Source organism: Bactrocera neohumeralis, chromosome 2, assembly GCF_024586455.1.
Source record: "Bactrocera neohumeralis isolate Rockhampton chromosome 2, APGP_CSIRO_Bneo_wtdbg2-racon-allhic-juicebox.fasta_v2, whole genome shotgun sequence".
NCBI lineage: Eukaryota > Metazoa > Arthropoda > Insecta > Diptera > Tephritidae > Bactrocera > Bactrocera neohumeralis.
This window is the reverse complement of record NC_065919.1, coordinates 34,096,788-34,112,761: the sequence shown is the minus strand read 5'-3', so window position 1 is coordinate 34,112,761 and position 15,974 is coordinate 34,096,788. Positions and strand designations below refer to the sequence as shown.

Genomic DNA, 15,974 nt, shown 5'->3' with positions numbered 1-15,974 from the left:
TGCTCGGAGACAACTGACCAGCCGCTCGTTTGTTAGCTAGGAAAACCACTGACAAACCCAAACATATTCAGTATTTCACGTGTCTAAAACAAAGTGAACAATTTGGGACTAATAAAAAAATTCGTAAGCTAATCGTTTGTTTGTATTCTCTTTGCCCTGATAACTGCATTGTGTTTCATTGATTCCACTAAGTTGGACAATATTTCCGGGGAAATTGGACCACTAACTCTTAAAATGTCCTTCTTTTTCTTATTAGTCGGTCTAAATAAGAACAAAGATGCTCAATGGCGTTGAATGGGTGATTGTGGGGTTATCTAGCTGTTTAGGTGTACGGTAAAGTAATCATGCCTTTACTATTCTTGCCGTATGCTGAGAATCGTTATCCTGTTCCATCCAAAATTGATCTGAGCTCGATTTCACAACGCTCGAAAAGAAATTTTTTCCAAAATGTTTACATAATCAGATTTCGTGCACCGCCAATTTATTACCAACCCCTACAATTCTTTGTGGAGAATGTAATATTTTTCTTTTAAAATCCCTGATTTATGTATGTATGTATGTATAACAAACTTCAATCGAAGATTTACCGTACGTACCCGGTTATACAGACCATTAACATTCAATGCTCGAATGCTGATTGTGCTGGCACTGACAATCGGATCTACTTATCTTTGTATTAGACTTCTTTTTACATATGTAAAGAGTTTCGTCATATAATGGATTACACTTTTTATACGATAATTTCCTAACGCAAATAATATTATTTCCGCACAAGAATACTAAATACATAATATTAGAATGAAGCAGTTACAAAGAAAAAACTGTTAATAAATATGTTTGTGTAAAATTAGTATATGAGGCCTACTACCGTAATTTTACAGTTTGTTTTGACGCGTAAAATACTAAGTATACTTCGTTTTGTATGGGTTGCTTTGAATTTTTAGAATTTTTTACTGCTGTTAATTTTTAGAACGAACAATATTTAATTATTTATAAATGATAATAGACTTAAAAAAATTATTATTTTTCATACTGAAATAGAGCGTGAAATATTTGAGAAGCAGGTGCAAAGGGCGACAGATGTCACATAAGTAAGTTAGATTATTCGTGATGTTTCACCAAGTTTTCTGCTACTGCTGGCGGTATTTTATTCCACTCATCGTCAGGGATATTTTTATTTTATGTTCTTTGCGATATTTTGGTATCAAAGTTTTCAAATCGGCAGAAAACACTTTTCAAATTTCCAAATATAATGTAAATATTCATTCGAAACCGCGAGCGGTAGTACCGTGGAAAGAATTTAAAACTACTTCGGACTAAGTAGGCAATTGAGAAGTAAAGTCCTCTCTCGACGAACAAAAACAAAACCCTATAAGCCACTCATTATTCCCGTTCTGCTATATGGTGCAAAGGTATGGAGAGTTTTCGAGAGAAAAGTTCTGCGAAAGATTTATGGCCCTTTGCGCGTTGGCCACGGCGAATATCCCATTCGATGGAACGATGAGCTGTATGAGATATAAGACGACATTGACATAGTTCAGCGAATTAAAAGACAGCGGCTACGCTGGCTAGGTCATGTTGTCCGGATGGACGAAAACACTCCAGCTCTGAAAATATTCGACGCAGTACCCGCCCGGGGAAGCAGAGGAAAAGGAAGGCCTGCACTCCGTTGGGAAGTCCAGGTGGAGAAGGACTTGGCTTCACCTGAAATCTCCAATTGGCGCCACCTTGCGAAAAGAATAAATGACTGGCGCGCTATTGTTAACTCGGCTATAACTGCGTAAGCGATTTCAACGCCAGTAAAGAAGAAGAAGATATTTGATTTGCATCATTATTGTTTTCATTCCACTTTATCAAGGTATTGATGCATTCAAATGCTTCCAAAAACGATTGTACCTCCCAAAGTCGTCTGAATTCATCCAAGACTTTTGCGGTTTAGGATCTTCCAATGGGTTTTTAAACCCTTGGAACCGACGGGGATGCGGATTTACCAATTATCAATAATTTCGACTTATGCGAACCATCTGCGCTCGCAAACAACATAAATGTGATTCTATCCTTAGCTATTTTTCGGCCAGGTGCCGTCTTAATCGGATTTGCAATGATTTTTTCCGCTTTGTTGACATTTTTTAATACCCTAACTATAAACAACTCATAAGTTCAAACGCCCTTGACAAACAATGTATGTACATACATATGTACATATGTATATACCTCGCGACCTCGACAATAATTTTTAACATAGAAATTCGGCGAATACATAGCATTGTTTTTCTTGCCAAACAAACGGTTGGGTTTGAAAAAAATTGATAAGTTAACCAAAAGTTAACTTTTTGGAGCGGTACGTGGACGCTCAAAATCGGTCAAGTTAGCTGAAGGTTTAGCTTACTCGCGAGTTAACTTTTGCGCAATTCTACTGTATTTTTTTATATTTAATTTTGTTAACATTAATACGTACATACATTTATTGTTCTCGCACACTTCTCTATTCTCCAAATAAATATGTATGTACATGCATATGTACATATGTATGTATGTATATCATATGTATTTATATGCTTATATTGCAACGCTGAGTTGTGGCTGCCGGTCGAAAATCAGACGATCCGACAGATAGCCAGAAGACACATTGCGAATAAAAAAACACAATATAATGCCTGCTCGGGCTTGCGTGCAGCTAGCAAACGTACAAGCAACAACAAGTATAACACAAGGCTACCGGCTGCCGGGTAGTCAGCGGCATCTTAAACATCAGGCGCCAGTGGGCGCCACTGACGTAATAAAAGAAATAATAGTAACGTTACCGACATCGTCATGATGGCGCCTTTAATTCAGACACAAATGCGGCGTGGCACAGCCACACACATCTTCGTATACATAAATAAACACATACTCGTGCACGCATTCAGAAACAACATACAAGCGAAAACTAATTTTTATACAGAGGCGAACGAATTCAGTAGTGCTAACGTTCCGACGCCAGCGAATAACCAGATAACGACTAACATATCTGCGCCACTTCACCTCTCGCCATATACATACATATATGTATGTATGTATTACCCTCACTAAACGAGCAGCGCCACTAAAAAATACTCTTGTTGAGCTGGTTTATGGCTGGTGTCGGGCATACGAACATGATTTCTTACCATATACAAAAATATATGTGTTTTCTCCCTTTACACACATATCCATACATACATACTACGCACCATAGTATAAGTGTGGCGCTTGTTTCTCAAGTTGGAGAGCAAGTCAAGTAATTTCATTTTATTTACTGAAGCATTCAGACACTTAGAAACAGCAACTAGACAATATTTAAATTAACAACAAAAACACCATTAAATTCGTCATATATGTACATTCATATAAACATACATATATGTAAGTCTATGTATACTCGTATAAAAGTAGCGCCATAACGTAAAATGTAATTTTTTTGTCATTGAACCCACATTAGGGCGCTAGGCTAATCAGTGTTGCCATTTTTAGATACTCAAATGATAAATATATACTACATCTATAAACGGAACAATAGTTTTGGATATAGAAACGTATAATGAATAGCTTAATACAGCGAAGGAAAATTTTTAATCTAATTGCACTGGTAGACATATAATTTGTGATATGAAAATTAGGTGTTTCTAATGCAGTTTGATGCCTTGAAGTCAAACCTGAAAACATAATTTTTCTATCACCCACAAATATTCTGTAACCTGCAGCTTTAGATTTTACAATACATAAAATTTCATTATATTGCATCGTCTCATATTTTCATACGATCATGCACTTATCCGGTTTAAACCGGTTCTGCCTGCTTGTTTGAAGTAAATAGCGTATTTTACGATCATTTTATTTTACAAAATTTATTAGTAGACTAACGATATCCGAATTGTTTACGTGTTCTATGTTTAAGTAGCAAAACGTTTTTGAGTTCACATTCTGTAGCTATTTTCCGCATTTGTGACAATTTTTATTTAATAAACACTATGTTCTGTTCATGTCACAAAAAACAAGTGGATTTTTATTTACTAGTGTTATTAGCACCTTCTACTAGGCGCATTTTACTAATGTTTCTATACATTGTTTAGTTTTACATGTTTTAGTTTACATGTTTTCTAATTTTTTAGTTTTAAAAAGACCTATAAAAAATAAATTTTATTTATGTTGAAAACGCCTACACCAAGTATAAATTTATAATCCCCCAATCTATTTTATTAAAATTAAATATAAATGTTGTTACGGTGTAATTTTAATTGGCACTTATTGTATATCTTGTCTTCCAATCGCGATATACTTAACAAAGAACTAGCATAAATACATTGTGGGACATATTTAAACACAAGCTGTCTTCGATTCGCCTCTCTGCTTGCTTCTGTTCTCTTGTCATAAAAATTACATGTGAAAGCAACAACAAAGTTATAAGTTAAAGCCGCTGTCTTCAATGCTACCAAGTTTTATTTGCTTATTTTAGAAGAGTTTAACTGTTGCGAATGGTTGAATTGATAAATTAAAAAGCAAATTTCACTTTTTTCTTGTATTTATAAACCATTATGTAAGGGTTGCAGCAACTCGAAAAAAAGTATTTTCCACAATGGCTGTTTGCCAAATGGTAACTTTTTTCTCTGTGTTGATTTGGGGTGAACAAATTCCCTATGGTGTAAACAAATTTTAGATTTTGCCAAATGGAAAGTAAAATATTGACATTTGAAATTCAAAACAAAAGCTATTGCATCATTTTAATGTTTGCCTTGTTACTTAAATTATTAAACATGTTCGTAAATTGAATTACATAAATAAAAAGCAAATACTTTGCTAATAACAATATCAATGAAACTAGAAAAAATTAGTTAGTTTGGATATTTGTTGTTAATTGAGAATTTTAGATAACGTACTCAGCTATTTCGATACATATGTATGTATGTATGTACATAATTATATATTCATCACATTGCAACCTTTTAATGAACTACAAAAATCTTATTTTTACCTAATTCTCTTATCTTGATTTTAGTTTGCAATATAAATAAGAACTTTCGGCTACGCTACACCAACTCTTCTTCTTTACTGGCGTAGAAATCGCTTACGCGGTTATAGCCGAGTTAACAACAGCGCACCGGTCGTTTATTCTTTTCGCAAGGTGGCGCCAATGGAGATTCCAAGCGAAGTCAGGTCCCTCTCTACTTGATCCTTCTAACAGAGTAAAAGTATTTTTTTCTTCCTCTGCTTCCTCCGGCGGGTACTGCGCTGAATACTTTCAGAGCACAAAAGGCCATAAATCTTTCGCAGAACTTTTTCTCAACTTAATTGTAACGTTGCGAGGTAGGCAGTATGCGTTCTTTCCACTGCGACACCGCACTCTTCATCGTACCAGCTGTTCTTTTGCATTTTCCGAATGGTTTCGGTTACAGCTGTACGTAAGGAACTTGAAATGCCGTCTCACAGTTTCCTTATATAGAGTTGTTGACGAGTGCTATCAGAGAGCAGGAGTGCAAGTCGAGTAAAAAGTCGTTCGGCTATCTGTTGTGATTGCAGCTTCCAGACGTCGAACCTTCCTTGTGTTTGTTGACATGCGTTTTTGCTGCACAGAGGAGAGTGCGAATCTTGGCTGCAACAAGATTGTGGTCCGAGTCGTTGTTCGGACCTCGGAGCGTACGTACGTCAAGAACACTGGAGACGTGTCTTCCTTAAACCATTGTTTTCTCGTGGAGGCTGAATTTACCGACTGTTGTTCCAAAGATACCTTCCTTGCCTACCCTGGCGTTAAAATCGCCAAGCAAGATTTTGACATCGTGGCGGGGGCAGCTCTGATAGGTCTTTAGTCAAATATTCCTTCTCTTCCGTATGATATGTTGAAGAACCTAGGTTTGATGCGGATTGTGGCTAGACGTTCCTTCACCGGAGTGAATGAGAGTACTCGGCGATAGAGTCTCTCTCCCACCACAAATCCCAAACTGAATTTGCGCTCCTTTATATGGCCACTGTAGTAAACACCAGAAGGACCTACTCACCTCAGTCCTTGTCCTGTCCATCGCATTTCATGGACGGCGGTGATATCAGCCTTCACTCTAACGAGGACATCGACCAGCTGGGCAGCGGCACCTTTCCAATTAAGGTATTAGACAGGTGCATGCCCTCAAATTGTAATCCTTATTTCGCTTGCCATGGTCATCATCAAAAAGGAGTTTGTCTTCCGAGGCAGTTCTTGACTGTTAATTGGGGGCGTTTTTTACGTAGCGGGTCCCAAACGCAGCGCACAATCCTGTGGAGGGGGATGTTTCACCTTCTCTTTTTAACTCGTCTTCAAACGGATGTTCTTTGGCTACCCAGAGGATACTTGGTCTAGGACCAGAAGTCGTGAGCTGCTTGAGCCATATGCTAAAGAATCGTCCACTCCCATGTGAATGGCAATGAGAGAACTTTCTTCACTTGCGTGAGCTTCTACACATGACTCCATGCTCCTTCCTACGCTACAATTACTGGCGTTCCTCAATAAAAGTGGCAGAGGCAAATTACTGTCAAAAACTCCTCATGCCCATAGATTTTATATGCCGCACTCCTAAATAAAAGCGGCGGCAGCGCTGAGCGCTGAAAATTTCGATTTTTACAGCGCGGTAAGAAGTGAAGTTGGCTACAGAAAACGAAGAAATTGTAATTTTTCTGAAAAATTTCTTGTAGCCCGATGTTTAATGCAAATGGATATAAGAATTATTAACAAATTAATTCATTTCCTTTAATTTATTTTTTAATAATTTTAGAATATAAGTGAGAATTTGAGTAAATATGCAGCTTTATTTAGCAATGCCGCGTCGGTGTTAACGCTGAGCCGTAAAAAACTAATATTCCGGGAAGTATTAAATACTCGTAATTTTTGCTTTATGACATATTTTTTTCTTTTTCTCTCAAAACATTCTAGAAATATGTTTTAAATTACTTTGCGGTTAAAAGAAATATACATATGTATCAGAGAACTGCACCGAGTAATAAATTTTTTTTTATACAGGTATCCCTCGAATAACACGGTTAATTGGTTCCGTGTTAATCGAAATCGTGTTATTTGATACTAATAAATCATACAATTTTGGAGATTCCGTTCCGTGCTATTAAAAAACCGTGCAACTCGGAACTCGAGATCCATACAAATTTGTACATTTGGTTCCAATGATTAATTAAGAAAACATTAAAAATAAGATTTTTTTTTTTATTTTTAGTTATAAAATTTAAGTTATACAAAAATAACAAAATTCATTCAATTTAGAAAAGTGAAACTTAAAAATTTAAAAGGTAAAATTTTATAAACGCAATAATTATTAAATTACATATGTTCAACCACTGATTCAAATGCATTATTGCGTCATACTACAAACAGTCGTTCGAAGGAAAATTATACTCAATTTTTAACAGGAATTTTCGCGACTTCGTGTAATTCGAACTCCGTGTTATTCGAGGGTTGTCGCAATTTTTAACCGTGCTATTCGAGGGATACCTGTACTTAAGTACTGATCCATTACTCTGTCTGATTCTGTCAATTCAGTTCATGTACACAAAGCGAACTGTTTGTCTTCAAATCAGCGATAGAGAACAACTTTTTATCACTAGCGATCAGCTTATACCTGATTTGTTTATGAACGTTCGTATCAGCAGAAAATACCCGAAGTGATGCAAACTCATGCTTCAATGATTGAAATGATCGACAGTCTTTGGTTTGTATATCATCCCCTAAACACTGATTTACTAGTGCACTTTTGTTCTATTTCAAATACATATGTTTGTATATACATGTATGTAAGTATATGTGTACATATGTATGTATGTTATATGTATTACGCTTCGAAAATTTGTAAGAGCGCTATTACACGAGGCAACTTTTGTTGCGGCAACTCTCTTGGTTTATGGGCGAGGGGGCGACGAGGAGAGGAGAATCGCGCCGAGTTTCCAGTGTTCAGCAACTAGCTTTGTGTTCTTATTCGTAACAGTTCGCTGCGACGTTTTTCGGCATTCGTGTTCTTTCTTTCGTAGTACGTGTAGTTCGTGTGTTTTTGGCACGACTGTTTGTTCTGATTGAGCTCCGTCAGAATCGGGAAGGACCTCTCCGAGCCGTTCGATACCAAACGAGGTTTCAGACAAGGCGATTCCCTATCGTGTGACTTTTTCAACCTGCTTCTGGAGAAAATAGTTCGAGCTGCAGAACTTAGTAGAGAAGGTACCATCTTTTATAAGAGTGTACAGCTGCTGGCGTATGCTGATGATATTGATATCATCGGCCTTAACACCCGCGCCGTTAGTTCTGCTTTCTCCAGACTAGACAAGGAAGCAAAACAAATGGGTCTGGCAGTGAACGAGGGCAAGACGAAATATCTCCTGTCATCAAACAAACAGTCGTCGCACTCGAGACTTGGCACTCACGTCACTGTTGACAGTCATAACTTTGAAGTTGTAGATAATTTCGTCTATTTAGGAACCAGTATTAACACCACCAACAATGTCAGCCTGGAAATCCAACGCAGGATTGCTCTTGCCAACAGGTGCTACTTCGGACTGAGTAGGCAATTGAAAAGTAAAGTCCTCTCTCGACGAACAAAAGCCAAGCTCTATAAGTCGCTCATAATTCCCGTCCTGCTATATGGTGCAGAGGCTTGGACGATGTCAACAACTGATGAGTCGACGTTGCGAGTTTTCGAGAGAAAAGTTCTGCGAAAGATTTATGGTCCTTTGCGCGTTGGCCACGGCGAATATCGCATTCGATGGAACGATGAGCTGTACGAGATATACGACGACATTGACATAGTTCAGCGAATTAAAAGACAGCGGCTACGCTGGCTAGGTCATGTTGTCCGGATGGACGAAAACACTCCAGCTCTGAAAGTATTCGACGCTGTACCCGCCGGGGGAAGCAGAGGAAGAGGAAGACCTCCACTCCGTTGGAAGGACCAAGTGGAGAAGGACCTGGCTACGCTTGGAATATCCAATTGGCGCCACGTAGCGAAAAGGAGAAACGACTGGCGCGCTGTTGTTAACTCGGCTATAATCGCGTAAGCGGTGTCTACGCCAATTAAGAAGAAGAAGTTTGTTCTGATTTTATCATACTCGTTGCAGCTCTCTGATATGTACATATATAAACACATCTTAATATTAAAATTTACTTATATACATACATACATATATTATGATATTTAATACTGCTAAATGCTATTAAATAATTAAATTAAATACAGTCCGATAGGAAAATGAAAATAACAGATAAAATTGAAAGGAAAATGAACCCGAATGTCAAAATTTTTCTCAGCTCCGGTTTGGCACTCAGCCTAAGAAAGAATCATAACATTGTTGCGCATGCGTCGGAAGACGTTTTAGCGCAGGGTTGCACTACAAGTTGTGATTGAGCCTCAAGTTTGTTCGATTCGCTGAAGAGTAACGTTTGGAACATCGAAGACATCTAAAATAGATTTTGATCAGGAAGGGGGAGAAAATTGTTGTCGAGGACATATAGTGAAGTAATGAAATGAAAAAGATTTTTAATAACATCTTACTTTAAATTCATACATGAGTATATACATACTTATGTTTACTGCAATAAATTAATATATCAAAATAAGTAAGCAATTCTTCCCCAAAGTACGTTATTTTCCACATTTCTTATAATTTCTTATCAATATACATATGTAAGTAGTTCTCATTTTATAAAAATAGTAACAGACAAAAGTCTATATACTTATAATACAACCCCCCTTTTCGTGGTTCTGATATAGTTTTATTCCGAATTTTTTTTAGTTTTTTGTCCATAAGTTTGTTTTTTATGTTAAATAGTAAATTTTCTTAGTTTATTGCCATTAGAAGAACTTTAAGAACCACGAAAACATGAAATATGGACTTTTTGCGCAACTGGTTATATCTGAACTAATACACATAAGAGCTAACAAATACATATGTACATACATATGTATGTATGTACCTACCGCCACACCTAAGTAGTTCTGCGGATTAAATTTTCATTAACATTTCAATCAGTTGAAACACAAATGAACAAACCAGATTTCACCAAAAAGAATTAGCAAAAAACAAGAAAAAACGCTAACTTCGGCTGCACCGAAGCTAATACATATACTTTTCACAGGTGTATTTCTTTTAGTAACTATGTGTCCAGTGTGTATGGACGCTATATGCTATAGTAATCCGATCTGAAAAATTTTTTCGGAGATTATGTTATTACCTTAAGCAGTAATCCATGTCAAATTTCGTGAAGATACCACGTCAAATGCGAAAGTTTTCTATACAAGCCCTTGATTTCGGTTTGTATGACAGCTATATGCCATAGTGAGCCGATCTGAACAGTTTCTTTCGATATGACATTATTTTTATAAACAATAACTCATACCAAATTTCGTGAAGATATATCGTTAAATAAAGAAGTTTCCCTAGCAAGCATTTGATTCCGATCATTCAGTTTGTATGGCAGTTATATGATATAGTTAACCGATCTGAACAATTTCATCGGAGATTTCATTGTTGCCTTACAAAATAACCTATACCAAATTTCGTGAATATATCTTGTCAAATGCAACAGTTTTCGATACCAGCACTAGAATCCGATCGTTCAGTTTGTATAGCAGCTATATGCTATAGTAAGCCGATCTGAACAATTCCTTCGTATATTACATTATTATCTTAGAAAATAACCTGTACCTACTTTTATGAAGACACATTGACAAATGTGAAAGTTTTCTATACAAGAACTTAATTCCGATCGTTCACTTTGTATGGCAGCTATATGTTATAGTGGTCCGATATAGGCAGTTCCGACAAATGAGCAGTTTCTTGAGGAGAAAATGACGTTTGCAAAATTTCAAAACGATATCTTAAAAACTGAGGGACTAGTTCGTATGTATACAGACAGACAGACGGACATGGCTAAATCGGCTCAGCTCAACATACTGATCGTTTATATATGTACATATATACTTTATGGGGTCTCCGACGCTTCCTTCTGGGTATTACAAATTTCGTGACAAACTTAATATACCCTGTTCAGGGTATAGAAACTGTTGAATATTCGTGAGTTTTTCACCAAATTTTCAACCGTCTGACTTTTGGCTATTTAGCAAACTCAAACTCCCCGCTCCGGGGAAACCCTTTTGAGTCAATTGAAGACATTAAACGTGAATCGCTATGCGGATTGAAGGCTATTCCGGCAATTGACTTTAACAACTGTTTCGAAGATCGAAAAACGAGTTGGCACAAGTGTATTGGGGCCAAGAGGGATTGCTTTGAAAGGAACACATATGTACATTTTAAAGAATAAATTAAGAAGTTATCAACCAATACTTATTATTTTTTGCCTACAGAACAAAAAAATATTAATAATCGAAAATTCCGTTATTGTTTTTCAAAATATTCTCCAATAAGAACTATATAGTTTTGTAAAGTGCGTTTGAACCAATTGTCAAAGCATTATTACCACTCAGAATGAAATATCTCCAAAACATGTGTTTTGAATGCATCAACCGCCTTTATTTTTTACATTTTTTATTGTAAGATAAGATGGGTGTTTTGGGTAGTTATCCTGTTGTAAATAAAAGTGGCCGCTATTAACAGCTGTTTTAAGCACAATAAAAATTTTAATTTTTTTTTAAATGTTCAGATATTTACGCTTATCCATTTTAAGAAAAAAATTAAAGTTTTAAGTGTGCTTAAATCGGCAGTTAATGGCGGCCACTTTTACTTACAACAGGATAACGACCCAAAACATACATCTTATCTTGTACGTGCAGGGTTGTTATGGAATTAAAAATAACTCCATAGGTTCCGCAATCACCATACATTAAGCCTATTCAAAATATCTGGAACTTTTTGGAAAATCGTATTCGAAAACATCGAATTTCATCAAAATAAGGCCAAAAAGCTGGATAATGCACTTAGTGGGTCAAAATATCCGGAAATAATACTAGAAATGGAGTGGGGAGCATACATCGATGTCTAGGGACAATAATAGCACCAAAATGTAGGCCAAAAACCGCTAAAACTATTGTAATTACTTTTGATTTATATAAATAATCATTAGTGTATGTAAACTTTTTTGATATAAATTATGCCCATTTTAAATTTCAGCATTAATTTTTTTATTTGTGTAAAAAAAAAGGTTTTGATATGCTAAATTTAATTTTAAATCTACATCTTTTCAAAAAACCACAAAATATATTAATTTTATAACTAATAAACCTGTCGTAATTTAATAGAACTAGATGTATGTAAATTTTATTGGTCAACTGTATATTAATATTATTTTGTCATTTTCTGGAAAAATTGTCGAAATGGTTCTTATCATGATTTTTTAATGCCGATTTTTTGGCGAAATACAAATTTACTAGCGCTAGGCCCATCGGATTCGCGGTGGCTTAACGGAAAGTTATGGGATAACTGTCATTCATTCAGTTCTGGCTGATACTGGCTCGCATTTATTAGTACAGTAGAAATATTGTAGCTTCTGACTTTTGTCACTCCTCCCTATGTGGATAGCCGGACAAAAACAATTCGACGATATATACATATGTATATTCTCAATCTGGAGAACATCCTCTATCCGCCCATATCCATTTTATCCCCGAATTCGGGGTCTGTTTTACAGTTTCGCCCAACTATTTTTATATTCGTGTTAAGTTTTTATCCATGTGTGTTTTTGCACGGTTTGTCTGGTGATTTATTCCAGGTGGCTTGAAATTTTGTGTTTCCAATGGAGTCACGCGTACAGAATCGTCAAAATTGTTTTAGAATTGCTTTGGTTAAAGTATTCAGAGTGGGTGGTGAAGTTATAGAAAATCTGCCTCATGCCAGTTGGCCGATTACCTTTGTTAATGACGATAAGAACGAAAAAGTTAAAGAAACAGGACATGAAAATCGTCGTGTTGGCATCAGAGATATTGTAGAGGATCTCAACATCTCTTATGGATCAACGTAACACATTTCGATAATGTTTTGGGTATAAAACGCGTTATGCTAGACTCGTTTAAAAAACAACGTCATAGTGTTCTACGTTAATGAAACGGATAATTACTTTTGACGAAACGTAAATTTAGCGAATGGCGCTGGTGTCAGGCTATCGTAAACTATTCTTTTCTGATTATATGGCCGAAGATTTGCTGACTTGTTTGCTGTTTGCTTATACCTCATATTATACATACATACATATTTGCAGATATCAGTGGCGGGCCGAGGAAAGAAAATTCGACATAATTTAATAATCACATCACAGTTAAAATACGTATAATCTTTAATACATTTCCAGAAATTTAAGGTTCAAGCTACAACAACGACTATTTTCGGAGTTAAAAGTCCACTCTCACTTACCTCGTGTACAGTCCACCAAGGCATCAAATCCAATTTGGAGAGTACCAAATCTTAGTACTTAATAAACAGACACAGGTATAGATTCATAATGAGTGAAGATTTCAACGCAAAGAATAAGCATTGGGTTTCAAGTGTTACGGCTATAAAGGGGAGAAAATTGCATAAGGCGCTGCAATCAACCGGAAGTTATGCATCCTCGACGAATTTACCATAATATTGGCCATCAGATAACCAAAAGATTCCAGACCTGATAGATTTTTTCATTGTCGGAAAAATATCCCGGAACTTTTTGCCGATCAATCAGGGTTATGACCTTAACTCGGATCATTTCAAAATTTATTTAAGCTATAGTGAAACCGTCATCTTTAAAGACAAAACAGCGGCCTTGTATAATAAACGTATAGATTGGGAATACTTTATAACGATCATGGAATGTTACGAAAGTAAATATGACTCTATATTAAATACAGACCAGTTGGAATCTGAAATTTTACACTTTACAAGTATACAACACGCAGCTCGGAAAAATAACCCGAATTGAAGAACATTTCTGTAAACTCTCAATATCCTAATGATATAAGAGAAATAATTAAATTAAAGCTACGATGTAAAAGACATCAAACTCGTTGCCCAGCTGATAAATCTATCTTAAGTAAAGCCTCTAAAGAGCTTAATTGGAAAATTAAGAGGTTTAAAATTGAAAGTTTCGCAAAATATCTTTGGTCCCTAAGCAATGGAATAAATTCCGACTATTCTCTTTGGAAAAGCTATAGACAACAAACACCAGAAACTCAAGTATGTCCCATTAAAATAAGTGCTGGGCCAGAGACGATTAAAAAAAAAAGAAGTATTTTCGGATTATTTAGCCAAAATATTCTCCCCATATGAAACACACGTAGATTATCCTACTGTTTCTAGTCAAGAAAACAAAAAATCCCCCCGGTTACGACCTGATTACTGCCGAGGTCCTAAAACAGCTTCCTCAAATAAGTATAGTAAAAATTATCAACATTATTAACGCGGCTTTTCATCTTAAATACGTGCCAACTTATTGGAAAATTGCTGAAATTATCATGATTCCAAAGCCAGGAAAACCAGGGTATGAAGTATCTTCTTACAGGCCTATATCACTTCTACAGATAATATCGAAGCTTTTTGAGAAAATTCTCATAAAACGTATCAATAAAATCATTGAACGAAAAACCATAATTCCAACGCATCAGTTTGGGTTTCGAGCCAACCATTCTACAATTGATCAAATCCACAGGATTACACAAATTATTGAAAAAGCCTTTGAGGAAAAAAATTCTGTACTGTCGTGTTTTTGGATGTTCGATAAAGTTTGTCACAAAAGACTGCTTTCGAAACTGAAACTGATTTTACCGAAACAGCATTATGACATCATAAAATCGTATTTATCAGATCGCAACTTTCGGGTTAAACAAGGAGACAAATATTCTATTCTAAGGGAAATAAAAGCAGGAGCTCCACAAGGTAGTGTGTTGGGCCCTCTTCTTTATATCCTATTCACGCACGACCTGCCAGTAGACTGCAATTATACAACAGCCACATTTGCAAATGATACCACGTTGCTTGCTGTTGGTAGTAGTGAACACGAGTCCACTACTAATCTCCAAAAAGCTGTAAAAAAGTCTTATAATGGACAAAGAAATGGCAGATAAAACTGAATGAATGAATGAAGCTAAGTCTGTACACAACTTACTTACTTACCAATTTTCATAGGCGGTGCACGAATACCGTACTTTAATTCCGCTAAATACTTAGGAATGACGCTTGACTCTGTGCTACGGTGGAAAGTTCACATAAAAGACAAACGTAAGGAGCTGGACATGCGACTCAAAAATTATAATTGGTTAATCGGTAACAAATCAGTGTTATCCATCGAAAATACGTTACTTATTTATAAGCAAATACGAGTATTCCGACCGATATGGAGCTACGGCTCACAACTCTGGAGATGTACTAACGCAAACTATGTATGTATAAGAAGTCTTCCTACAATTTCAAAACAAAGTACTAAGACTAATTGTCAAAGCGCCTTGGTATTGTAGATGTGCTGATATAGAGCGTGATCTAGGCGTAAACTCGGTTAACGCAGAAATATTAAAAATTGCAAAAGCACATAGTGCAAGATTGCTACACTATTGAACAGAACGAAGAAGTAGCTATGTTAACTTCTAGATATGGACCACCAAGACGACTCAAACGCCGCAAACACAGCGATGTTTCAATTTAGCCAATACTCTCATAGTAGTTTTGTAATTATATGTTTAAATCATATTCATGTTGCTTGTTATTCCTTTATTTCATTTGAACTAGTTGCAATGTATGTATAAACAAAATAAAAAAAAAATAAAAAAATTCCAGAAATATATTTCAAAATCGTATTAATTATATTCTACTAGTTTATTCCAAATCTTTTCCCGTATCATTCATTGAAATAGAGCAGAAAAAGTTCCTACATAAAGTCATGGACAGAGAAATAGCACACTTTTAAAATAAATTGTTCAAATCGATTTTTAGTTTCTAAAAGAAACGGCCGAACATTGTTAAGGAATTTCCGAAAAGAGAACTTTGGAGCGGTGAAATAAAGGTGAATCGTATTGAATCCG

The 15,974-nt window shown here is 36.0% G+C and overlaps 1 protein-coding gene across 11 annotated transcripts in view; it reads right to left on the bottom strand.

The window, feature by feature from the left end:
- LOC126763765 (mothers against decapentaplegic homolog 6) overlaps positions 1 to 15,974 on the bottom strand; it is a 135,737-nt gene that overhangs the window by 105,430 nt on the left and 14,333 nt on the right. The window lies entirely within an intron of this gene.